The sequence below is a fragment of the Adiantum capillus-veneris genome, chromosome 16 (assembly GCF_014529385.1).
Source record: "Adiantum capillus-veneris isolate H3 chromosome 16, ASM1452938v2, whole genome shotgun sequence".
In the NCBI taxonomy this organism is placed as follows: Eukaryota; Viridiplantae; Streptophyta; class Polypodiopsida; order Polypodiales; family Pteridaceae; genus Adiantum; species Adiantum capillus-veneris.
The window spans coordinates 61,735,317-61,748,014 of record NC_140946.1 but is presented as its reverse complement, the minus strand read 5'-3'; positions in this window follow the sequence as shown (position 1 = coordinate 61,748,014).

The following is a 12,698-nucleotide window of genomic DNA, read 5'->3' as shown; positions in this document are numbered from 1 at the left end:
AGCTGGTCGGGTAGACGTGCGCGTCGTAGAAGATGCTGGAAGGTCGATCCTCTCTAGGTGGCAGAAGCTCTCTCCACAAGGTCTATAACAGTTAATGGCCTAAAATCTTATTTGTAGCGGAAATTAGCATGAACATAGTGGGCATTTCATTAGAATAGATTCCTAATGAGAATTATAAGAGTGCTTGGGTGGAGAGAGCAACAAAAATCATAACACCTAGTTAGATAGCATCGACAATACTTTCAAAAGAGAGAGCAATTAAGCTATTGACAACAGTTGAGGACCGGATTTGCATGGAGCCGGTCCCCCCTCCAAAAGGCTTTGTATTATGGTTTCTCCCATCAAGAGAGACATTGTACAATACAATTCTTTGTGTTCCTTCAAGACTAGCTAGTGCAATGAAGATGGAAGCTTCATACACCAAGCAAAACACTTAATCAAACACAACTTGAATTATCCCCGTTCTCAGACCCAAGACCTCACACACCTTCGAAGATGGTGAGAGCTAGCAGGGTATGAGAGTAGATTGAGAGGAAAAAGAAGTATCTTACGAGAAAGAAGTACATCTCCTCACATAATCACTCATATTAGCATAGCTTAGCTTAGTAATTAGCTTGGTAGAGAAGATGAGCATGCATTGAAGCTTGGCTCTTGGTTGGATTTGCATCCACATGCCAAGAGAGTGTTGATGTAGGCTTCTATCTCACAAGCTTGGAGTAGGTGATGAGCTCTCCATTAAAGCTTGGGAGGAGATAGAGTATTTCCCTTCACACATGGTCAAGTATGAGAGTGTGAGTGTCAATGCCAAGCAAAAATCAGCCCCCTCCCTCTCTTGGGCGAGCCCTAGCTGCTAAGTTAGTCTGGCTTTTGCCTCATTGGACCTCCCCAGGTCAAGCCAATAGGGATTAAGCAGCATAAGTGATAGCCTTCTGACATGTGTCCCCCTTTCCCCTTTTGTGAGAGCTTTAGATAATTAAATAATTAAACTAAACTCTCATTGGACCCCTTTGCCTCCTGGCCAATAGGAATCAGGCAAGCCATGGGGCTCCTGAATGCTCATTGGACCCCTTGGGAGACTGCCCAATAGTCTTCTAGGACACTTAATTCTTATTGGTTTCTTTTATTAAATGTTTTTAAATTAATTAAACTAGATTTACTCTAGCCTAATTCTCATTGGTCCACTTCAAGGGTCTTCCAATAGGAATTGGGCATACCTTGTGGGCATCTGGCCTAGGGAGCTGACATGTGTCCCTCATTCCCTTTGTGTAAAGGGAGCCTGTGTGTGTGTGTGTGTGGCTTTCTCTCTCATCCCCTAGCTTTGGGGCTCGCCCCCTCCCATGTAGGGATGTAGAAAGACTTTTTGGGCACACACTAAGCATCCAATTTTCCCTAAGGTTGACCTTTGGACACAACCTTTGAATTTTGGAACCTTAGCATTTTGGAAGTCTTAATGGGCTGAACCTTAGGGTCTTTTTAGCCCGTTGTTTCACATGGCTCTTTTGCAGATGGCCCCCCCTTTGGATCCCTATTTTCCCTCCTTTGGATCCCTACTGTGGCCGGTCTGCTAACTTAACCAATATTCTAGCTTTTTCTCCCTTGGCACTTCCCCACATTAAATGATCAGTTTAATATGAGAAAATCATTTAGGAGAATTAGATATTGATTATTATGACATTACCTCTCTCTTGAAATCATAGTCGTCCTCGACTATGGTGTAGAGAAGATAAAGCATATGCATGAGTCCTTTTCTTAGCGGGTAGAGGATCCCTATGTTACCCTACGACATCATTCCATAATGGATGACTAGTCCATTTGGCGCTTGAGAGCCTGAGGCTGCCGCAAGCATGTCTGCACATTAGTCCTATCAGTCTTCCATAGTAGAGTGACAAGCTTTACTTGGTGTTTGGGAGACGTCGTCTCCGCAAACTTGATCTAAGCATGCATACTACTTCATTTTTGTGCACAAATAAAGAAAAAGAGAGTCTTATAAGACAAAAAAAATTTTGTTCATTTTTAACATTTTGTACATTTGCTTACTCTTGGGAAGCATTGTAAGCATTGACAAGGTTTAGGTTATCCTTTAATTGTATGCCTTGCATCCATCTAGCATCTTCAAAAGGATAATTCTTAAACTTAATAAGATATCGTCGGATAGTCTTACCGCCTCTTAATACCTTGTCTTCATGTCGGAGAATGGACTCGGGCTGCAGCACCTCCTCGTGGTCCTCGATCTCCGGTGGGTCTTCAATAGTTGGTTCTTGAGGTGGCTCTCCTTTGTAAGGCTTCAAAAGGCTCACATGAAAAGCATTGTGTATGAGCCAATGATTGGGCAACTTAAGTTGATAGGCCATCTCATTGATTGGCCTAAGAATCTGGAAGGTACCATAGTACCTTTTTGCTAGTTTAGCATAGTACTTTTGGTGGCCCGTAGGATTCTTGCCCGTCGTGTGCCTTAATCGAGCCTTGGGAAACTTTAACAAGACCCAATCGTTTTCTTTAAAGGCTTGGGCTCTTCTGTGCTTGTCAGCAGCAGCCTTTTGCCTTTGCTGTGAGATAGAGATAGCATCCTTAATCTTTTGGAAAGATTCTTGTAGGTCTCGGCTATACTCATCTGCAGCGAAGATCTTCCCATGTACCTTAAGTAGCAAGGGACTTTTTGATCTTCCCTCAATTACCTCGAAAGGTGCTTTTCCTGTAGAAGTATGTACAGTGTTATTGTAAGCATACTCTACTAAGGGTAAGTACTTCTCCCATTGGGATCTTTGATCTACTTCCGTTACATAGGCTTTTAGTAGATCGAGAATAGTTAGGTTAGCTATTTCACTTTGGCCATCAGTTTGTGGATGATAGGCCGAAGAGAAGTTTAGCCTTGTTCCTAAATTCTCAAAGAGACCCTTCCAGAAATTACTGGTCATTCTAGGATCTCTATCCGACACTATGGACATTGGCAAGCCATGGTACTTGAAAATTTGTGAAATGAAGAGGGTTGCCATTTGATGGGGTTTGATAGTCTTTTTGACAGGTATAAAATGAGCTTGTTTACTGAACCTGTCTACTATCGTCCATATTCCCGTATTCCCATGGATAGACTTAGGCAATCCAAAGATAAAATCCATGGATATGCTCTCCCACGGTGAATTAGGGATTGGCAAGGGTTGAAGCAATCCAAGTTGCTTCCCTCTATCAAATTTTGTCTTTTGACATACCACACATTTGGAAACATACTCATGTATGTTCACTTTCATGGTAGGCCAATAGAAATATGTTTCAATTCCCTTTAGGGTAGACTGAAGCCCTCTATGCCCCGCATATGGGGGAGCATGAGATTCATACATTACTTTCTCACGTAGTGAGTTAGTAACGCATAGTCTATTGCCATAGAGAAGATAACCATCTTGTAAAGTAAATGGTTCTTCTTTCTTCCCTAATGCAAGGGCTGAAATCACATCTCTAAAATCGGGATCAATAGCATACTCATCTATCATTGAAGATAGATCATTGTGAGTTGCTATGGAAACCGCATTCACTCTCGGTCGTCTTGAGAGTGCATCGGCTACTTGATTATGCTTGCCAGCAATGTGAGCAATATGAAAATGAAATTGCGAAAGGAAATTTGCCCACCTCATTTGTTTGTCGGAGAGCTTGGTCTGCGTCATGAAGTACTTAAGACTTTGGTGATCCGTTCGCAGAATGAAAGGAGTCCCCAATAAATAGTGCTTCCATGAGTCTAAGGCATGTAGAACTGCGAGGAGTTCTTTTTCGTATATGCCTAGAGCTTGCTCAACAGGGTCGAGCCTTCGACTCTCATAGCCTATGGCGTGCCCTTCTTGGAGCAAAACAGCCCCAAGGCAATCACCACAAGCATCACATTGGACCTCAAATGGTTTTGAGAGATCCGGTAGTGTAAGTACAGGTTGAGAGATAAGCTTTTCTTTAAGCTTTTCGAAAGCATTGTTCTCCTTAGCAGACCACGTATACCTAACATTTTTCTTTGTTAGGTCATGTAATGGTCCCGCAATTTGTGAGAACTTTTCTATGAAGCGTCTATAGTATGCACACATACCTATAAAGCTTCTTAGTTCATGAAGATTCCTTGGTTTAGGCCATCCTTTTATTACCTCTAACTTGGATGGATCCATTTGGATTCCATCTTGAGAGATAATGTGACCTAAATATTGAATCTCTTGCAAGAAAAATTCACTTTTCTTTCGATTAACATAAAGTTTATTCTCTCTTAAAACTTGAAATATTACCTGGAGGTGTTGCTTGTGTTCCTCTAATGAATTAGAGTAGATGATAATATCATCAAAGAACACTCCAGTGAAGGTTCGATGAGGTCTGAACAGCTTCTCCATCAAGCGGTTAAATGTGGCTGGTGCATTAGTCAAGCCAAAAGGCATGACAATGTATTCGTAAAGACCAAATGTAGTACGAAATGCGGTCTTTACAATGTCTTGATCAACTATCCTTATTTGATGATAGCCACTTTTTAGGTCAATCCTAATGAAGTAGGTCGATCCTTGTAGCTTATCAAATAGGTCTTCTACCCGTGGAACGGGAAACCTATTCTTGATAGTGATCCTATTTAGTGCTCTATAGTCGACACACATACGATATGTGCCGTCTTTCTTTTGCACTAATAGCACAGGTGAGCAAAATGGAGATGAGCTAGGTCTAACCATGCCCTTCTCAATTAACTCATGCACTTGCCGCATAATCTCCTCTTGTTGAGCTTGAGAAACTCTATAAGGAGGTTTGTTAGGCGGTGAACTTCCTGGAAGAAGTTCAATTGCATGGTCGTCATTACCTCGTTTAGGAGGTAGCTCAGAAGGGATGTCGTCAATAAAGACATCTTGAAACCCCTTGAGAAAATTGGATAACTCTAATTCCTTTTGGTTGCTTTTATTTTCTTTTGCTAAAGCATTAGGTTCATTTTGAGAATTTTTAACAAAAATCATGTACACGGAAATAGAGCTCTTTATTGACTTGTTGAAAGCTGGTGTATGTACAATGGGGATGGTGTTACCCATCTCCCTAGCATCTATATACATGTCCTTTTCCCTGAACTTAAAGGAGATTCTCCTTTCAGGAAATTTAACATGGGCAGCCAGACGGTCAAACCATGGTGCCCCTAGGATTACATCCTCATGCTTGAGAGGAGAGATAAAGAAATCCTCTTTGTCCACATAGCCTTGGACATGAAGCCTCAATTTCCCGATTAAGGGAGTGACTGAAGCTTCTTGCCCCTTGAAGGCACTGTCTGCGGGTAGGATATCTCCCATCTCGTAGGATTGTATGCCTAGCTTGGTGGCTAACTCCATAGATATGAAATTGTGAGTAGAACCAGGGTCAAAGAGAATAAAAGCATCATGTTCTCTTACCTTTCCCCAAGCATGGCATAGAGGAGATCCTTTGTGGTGAGTTTGGTGAATCTCCTCCTCTTGGATTTCAACCAAAGAAGCTCTAGGAGGATCTTGGCGGTTGTTCTTTTGGGGACAAGCGCGGTACGCATGCCCTTGTTCGCCGCACTTGAAACACCGGTTATCTTTACGATAACGCTCAAGCTCTTCAGGAGAGAGTTTATTCTTTCCTTTGTAAACTCCCTTCTCTTTAGCTTTGTTGGAATTGCCCTTAGGAGACTTTTGGACATTGTCCTTCCCCTTAGGCTCATTGGAACCTTTGTTTTCCGGGGGCTTATTATTTCTTTTACCCCCCGTTTGGAAATTGATTCGCGAGGCCACCATAGTATGGTGTATTACCGTCGATATGGTACGTGGCCTTTGGGAGTTAACATACTCCGCCATTTCTTCGGTTAAGCCCGCACAAAATTGTTGCTTTTGCTCTCCAAACTCCAACTTTTTGAAGACAGTGGCTTTGAGTTGTAGGTCCCAAAACTTGTCTACATATTTGTGGATGGATTCATTGGGAGAGAGCTTTAAGCTTCGCCATTCGGTGAGTACTTTGTCTTTGGCATCGGTGGCCAAAAACTGCTTCATAATGGAAGCTCTTAAAGCCTTCCATGTTCGTGGAGCTTCACCGTTTGCTCGTAGGCTAGACCACCATTGTCTGGCGGACTTTTGAAAGTGCATAGCTACATGGCGTAGCTTAGAGGACTCCGTGAAGCCCTCATCTCCAAACGCCGCATCGAATTGCTGGATAAAGGCCAAAACTTTGTCTGTAGCACCGAAGGTGCCATCATAGGTAAGGAAAGAGATGCTCTTCCCTCCCTCTTTGAATTTCTTCAGCTTGGACGACCTCTTCCATGCGGCATAGGATTTCCTATGGCCTCTTCTTTTTGATGGTTCAAAAGTTGCACCATCACTTTCTTCAGAAGATGAAGAATTTGAAGAAGGTGGAGAAGAGGGTGACCTCTTTCTCGCCTTTTTCTTGTCTTGATCTTTGTCGTCTTCACCATAGCTTTCATAAGAGGAAGAGGATGAAGAAGATGGAGAAGAGGGTGTCCTCTTTCTCGCCTTTTTCTTCTCTTGCTTTTTATCATCCCTCTTTGAATTATGGCGTGGAGAAGAGTGTGATGGTCTTCTCCGCTTTGGTGGTGATGGAGAGCGTTTAGCCCGCCGTCTTCGTGGAGCCATCTCCGCCGAGGTGGCGGGAGACTCGCTTCTTTCTCGTTCCTTCGGTGGAGGCTCTTGAGTTCTCCTTTGGGAAGGAGATGCATCATCAAGAAGTAAGTTCTTGAGCCCTTCATATGGATTCTCTTCTTCTTCCCGAATCGGAGAGAGACCTCTTTTGGTAGTCTCACAAGGAGGCTTCCTAGGTGTTCTCTCATCATGGTGATGAGCTTGGAGAATCCCGTGAGCACGGAGCTGCCGTTGCACTTCACTTTGGAGAGATGGATTTCCCATGGCTTGTTGAAGCCTAGAAACAAGATAATTAACAAGCATGGAAGCATCATTAGTAGCTTGCTCATGAGCAAAATCAAAGTTATCAACATTAATTTCACTCTCTTTAATATTGTCAGCCATTCTAACAACTTTTAGGTGTAAACTTTTTAGGTGTACTTTGGCACTTCAAGCCCTAGTTGCTACTCCTCTTTACCCCTTTAGAAAAAGCACTCAAGCTACTGTACCCGCGGCTCGAATACCATTAATTGCAAGGAATAGAAGAGAGGGTCTTTCGACACCAAAACAGCACCGGCTCCTGTCAAGCTTCTAATAGCTCAATAGTGGTTAAGCCGTAGGCAAGCCCCGTAGGACTCCATTATTAAGACCATAGCTCTCGACGGTGATGCCCCGTTAACTGCACAAAGGCAGGCGCACTAAAAGGCTGAAAAATACCTATTCTACTTACTCACAGGCAATTAATAATACCAACCATTTGTAGCTAGCTTGAGGACCTCCCTTCTTGAGCAAGAAAAGAGAAACCTTGAGCTCTGATACCAATGTAACAGTTAATGGCCTAAAATCTTATTTGTAGCGGAAATTAGCATGAACATAGTGGGCATTTCATTAGAATAGATTCCTAATGAGAATTATAAGAGTGCTTGGGTGGAGAGAGCAACAAAAAGCATAACACCTAGTTAGATAGCATCGACAATACTTTCAAAAGAGAGAGCAATTAAGCTATTGACAACAGTTGAGGACCGAATTTGCATGGAGCCGGTCCCCCCTCCAAAAGGCTTTGTATTATGGTTTCTCCCATCAAGAGAGACATTGTACAATACAATTCTTTGTGTTCCTTCAAGACTAGCTAGTGCAATGAAGATGGAAGCTTCATACACCAAGCAAAACACTTAATCAAACACAACTTGAATTATCCCCGTTCTCAGACCCAAGACCTCACACACCTTCGAAGATGGTGAGAGCTAGCAGGGTATGAGAGTAGATTGAGAGGAAAAAGAAGTATCTTACGAGAAAGAAGTACATCTCCTCACATAATCACTCATATTAGCATAGCTTAGCTTAGTAATTAGCTTGGTAGAGAAGATGAGCATGCATTGAAGCTTGGCTCTTGGTTGGATTTGCATCCACATGCCAAGAGAGTGTTGATGTAGGCTTCTATCTCACAAGCTTGGAGTAGGTGATGAGCTCTCCATTAAAGCTTGGGAGGAGATAGAGTATTTCCCTTCACACATGGTCAAGTGTGAGAGTGTGAGTGTCAATGCCAAGCAAAAATCAGCCCCCTCCCTCTCTTGGGCGAGCCCTAGCTGCTAAGTTAGTCTGGCTTTTGCCTCATTGGACCTCCCCAGGTCAAGCCAATAGGGATTAAGCATCATAAGTGATAGCCTTCTGACATGTGTCCCCCTTTCCCCTTTTGTGAGAGCTTTAGATAATTAAATAATTAAACTAAACTCTCATTGGACCCCTTTGCCTCCTGGCCAATAGGAATCAGGCAAGCCATGGGGCTCCTGAATGCTCATTGGACCCCTTGGGAGACTGCCCAATAGTCTTCTAGGACACTTAATTCTTATTGGTTTCTTTTATTAAATGTTTTTAAATTAATTAAACTAGATTTACTCTAGCCTAATTCTCATTGGTCCACTTCAAGGGTCTTCCAATAGGAATTGGGCATACCTTGTGGGCATCTGGCCTAGGGAGCTGACATGTGTCCCTCATTCCCTTTGTGTAAAGGGAGCCTGTGTGTGTGTGTGTGGCTTTCTCTCTCATCCCCTAGCTTTGGGGCTCGCCCCCTCCCATGTAGGGATGTAGAAAGACTTTTTGGGCACACACTAAGCATCCAATTTTCCCTAAGGTTGACCTTTGGACACAACCTTTGAATTTTGGAACCTTAGCATTTTGGAAGTCTTAATGGGCTGAACCTTAGGGTCTTTTTAGCCCGTTGTTTCACATGGCTCTTTTGCAGATGGCCCCCCCTTTGGATCCCTATTTTCCCTCCTTTGGATCCCTACTGTGGCCGGTCTGCTAACTTAACCAATATTCTAGCTTTTTCTCCCTTGGCACTTCCCCACATTAAATGATCAGTTTAATATGAGAAAATCATTTAGGAGAATTAGATATTGATTATTATGACAAGGTCAATAGTGAGAATGAGCTAAAAATGGAGTGAAAAATTCTTATAATGGAGCTCCCCGAACCATTTTTCATGAAATTTGACATGTGCTCCTATCTTTCTGCAAGATGCGGTTTAGACTCAAAAAATTCTTGATTTGGACTCCATTTGCTCTGTTTACCAAAAATTTGTTATTTCGGTCAAAACCTGGCCAAAACACACTTTTCGCTTCAGTCTCATAATTGCACCCCCACTGTACCGTAGGTTGTTCTTTAGTCACTGGTCATCCCCATATTTTTTGTTTTTCATTACGACTATTTTTCACCTGCTTTTTGTATTTTTGATGTTTTTCTACCGAAAATTAGCAAAATTAAAAGGAAAATAGAAAATCAAACCCAGAAAATCCCCATAATTCATAATAGATCACAAACATCACTGCAACACATTATATACACTCTCATGCAATTTTTGTGGCCAGATTTCTCCGTTTTACAAATATTTTGCCTGAAAAATGGCTATTTCTACATATATACACACACCTAGGGGCTTAATTTGGCGTTTGGCCCCATATTCCTGTAGCTTCATGCTGTATAAGGGCATATATACTTGGGTTACTCCAGAAAATTTCGCAATCAAACGTCAACCCTAAAAATAGTCGAAAATTGTGCCCTTATTTGCTATTTCTGTTATTGGTTCCGCATTGAGAATGCCTCCCCCCCTCCTAGTCGGAGTCCTCCTGGATGACAGGGTTTCGCCTCGGAGTATGTGCCATGCATAGGTTGAAAAAGTCGTGCTAATGCGTGGCCGATTAATGTGGCCCTATTTTATGCATACTCGGTCAATGCATGGAAAAAATAATGTTGTGTAAGAGAAGGGAATAAGCAAGATGCTTATTGGCATTCGCCGTCGAGGTTTCCTGTTTTCTTGGCAAGTAGCAGTTGTAACTCTACTGCTCTTTGTTTAATGGTCTTTTTGGTCAGAGGGAACTGCGTTGCCGACACTGTTGATGGAGTTGTAGCTATTTCGGAGGATGTGATAGCTATGGGCCGTATGGCCTTGGCTTTCCATTGGTAGTGTGGTGCAGCCAACTTTGCCCCTTGTTGGTTTGTCATCGGCACCCACTTATATTTGTTTGCCCGGTTGACCTGTAGACGTCTACTTTCCATCGTTGCTTGTACCGTAGGTATTTGCTTTGTCTTTTGCTTTGGTATCCAAATGTGAGTGACATGAGGGTTTTGGCTAAGCATTTTTTTTGGAATGCATCTCTGCTTGGTTACCTTGGTTTTTGGTTGCACCATCTGCATTGTTAGAATTCGGTTGTCACATTGTGTTTTCCCCCTCATTGCGTTTCTATCCTTCCGCATCCATACTTGTTTACCTTGTTGTGGTAGTCTAGATTTTTGCAGTGTAGTCAGTGATTTCAGCTGTCTGTGATGAGCATGGTTGGCCGTTAGCTGGTAATTGGTCTCAGGTTTCGTGTTGATCGTTGAGGGTATTTGTTCTATGGTATTTGTTTCCAGTGATTGCATGGCTTGCATTTGATCCGGATGTTCCTTTTGAGCAAAAGCTACCACCTGCTGTTCGTTTTCGTGCTGGATTTTGACCGCCTGTGCTTTCCAGTCTATTTGGACATTGTATGCTTTTTGCCAAGGTTGCCCTAGCAGCATTGGTTGTTGTGTGCTTTCATCTGTCACCACATAGAATTTGTGTGGGTAAATATATTGATGTAACTGTATATGCAATATAATCCACCCTAATGTTTTCAATGGATGTGATGTACTACTTTCCAGCACTTGGGGAGTAGGATGAAGTTGATCTGCGACTTGGAGCTGTTGGTATAATCCGTAAGAGATCAAATTTGCTTGAGCACCCGAATTGAGCAAGGCTGGTGATTCAACTTGATCATTGCCCACCTTGACTGTAATTATTGGCTCGACTGTGTCTTCTTCCAAGTTCATGAGTCGAATGGCATTGATTCTCAATGGTGGTTTACTTTGTTGTTGTTGTCGCAGAAGCCGTCTTTTTGCAATGCGTTCTTGTGCTTCGGTTTGAGATTCCTCCCGTACTCTCTCTTTTTCTTTCATTCTTTGCTTTCCTTGATGAATTTGTTGGAGCATCTCCTGTGTGAGTGGAAGGTGATATCTCCTTAGTCGACACCCACTAATCCAGTTTGGCATTTCTTCACCTGCTAATGTAGCAAGCTTGACGGCCCCACCTTGTGATAGATCATGAATCACAAATGGTCCCATCCTTGCTTTTTCAGTTTCTTGGCATGTTGCTTCAATGTATAAACAAGTACGTAATCTCCTGTTTTAAACTCTTTGGTACGCACATGTTTATCAAAAAACTCCTTTTGCTTTCTCTTTTTAGCATAGATTGAAGCGACCGCTCGTAAGCGGAGTTCATGTAGCTTTTCAAGATCATTAATTCTTGAAGAGAGTTCATGCCCTGTCCATTCCAAGTTTGTTGCTACGCGTAGAGTTGGGATTAAAAACTCTATGGGTAGTATAGCGTTAAGCCCAAACACCATGTTGTATGGTGTTGTTCCTATTGAGGTTTTGTAAGCTACCCTGTATGCCCATAGTGTTGAGTGTAGCTGCTGATCCCAGTCGGTCCTTGAATGTGACACTATTTTAGTGAGGACCGTGCATAGTGTTTTATTTGTGGCCTCCGCTTGCCCATTGGTCTGTGGATGGTATGGTGCTGATTTTAGATGTATGACCATGAAATCCTCTAGTAGATATTCAATGACTTCATTGAGGAAGTGTGTTCCATGGTCACTAAAAATTTCTATCGGTAACCCGTAACGTACAAAAACATTCTCATACAAAAATTGAGCCGTGGTGCGTGCATCAGCTTTTTGTGTTGCTTTGGCTTCGACCCACTTTGTGAGATAATCCGTAGCCACAATGATATATTGGGTATGGGTGCGATATGCAGGGGGTGATATAGGTCCCACAAAATCAATTCCCCACTTTGCAAATGCCCTTGCCCCCATCATTGGCCTTAATGGCATCTCATCTCTTTTGATTGGTACCTTGGTGCGTTGACATGCATCACAACGTTTAACAAACTCTTCGGCATCCATGGGTAATGTAGGCCACCAAATTCCTGCAGTTAAGACAATTTTCGTCGTCTTATCGCCCGAAAAATGGCCTCCACTTACTCTGCTATGTGCATGTTCTAGAATCAGCAGGTATTCGCTTTCACTTGCACAGATTCGGGGTTGGTTGTCCTTGCCCCGTTTATAGAGTTGATTTCCAATTAACTGAAATTCACGAGCTTCCAGCTCTATAGCTTTCTCCCGTGCTCTTGTAGTGTTCTCAGGGAATGTCCTGGTGGTTAGAAAGTCAATGATATATTGACTCCATGCAGGTGATATGTTCACCCGAAACAATGTTGCGTGATCCACTGGTCGCTTGGCACTACATACTGTACAATTGGTAACGTAAGAATGTGTATCCGCATACATAGTTGGCCAATAAACTACTAATTGTTTCAGTCTTTGGTGTGTTTTCACTGTTGAACAATGAAATGCACAACCCTGGACATGAGCCTCTTCCAGGTAGCATTAGTCGTAGGATTAGGTCAGATTCAAGATGATACAGCCGTCCTGCTATCAACTGGAAGTTTTTTGTTTGTAGAATTGTTCGCTGTTTGTTTCTACACCCTGTATTATCAAACTCACTTCCAAAGGATAGAATGCTAACTATTTACTGAGACCATTTGGG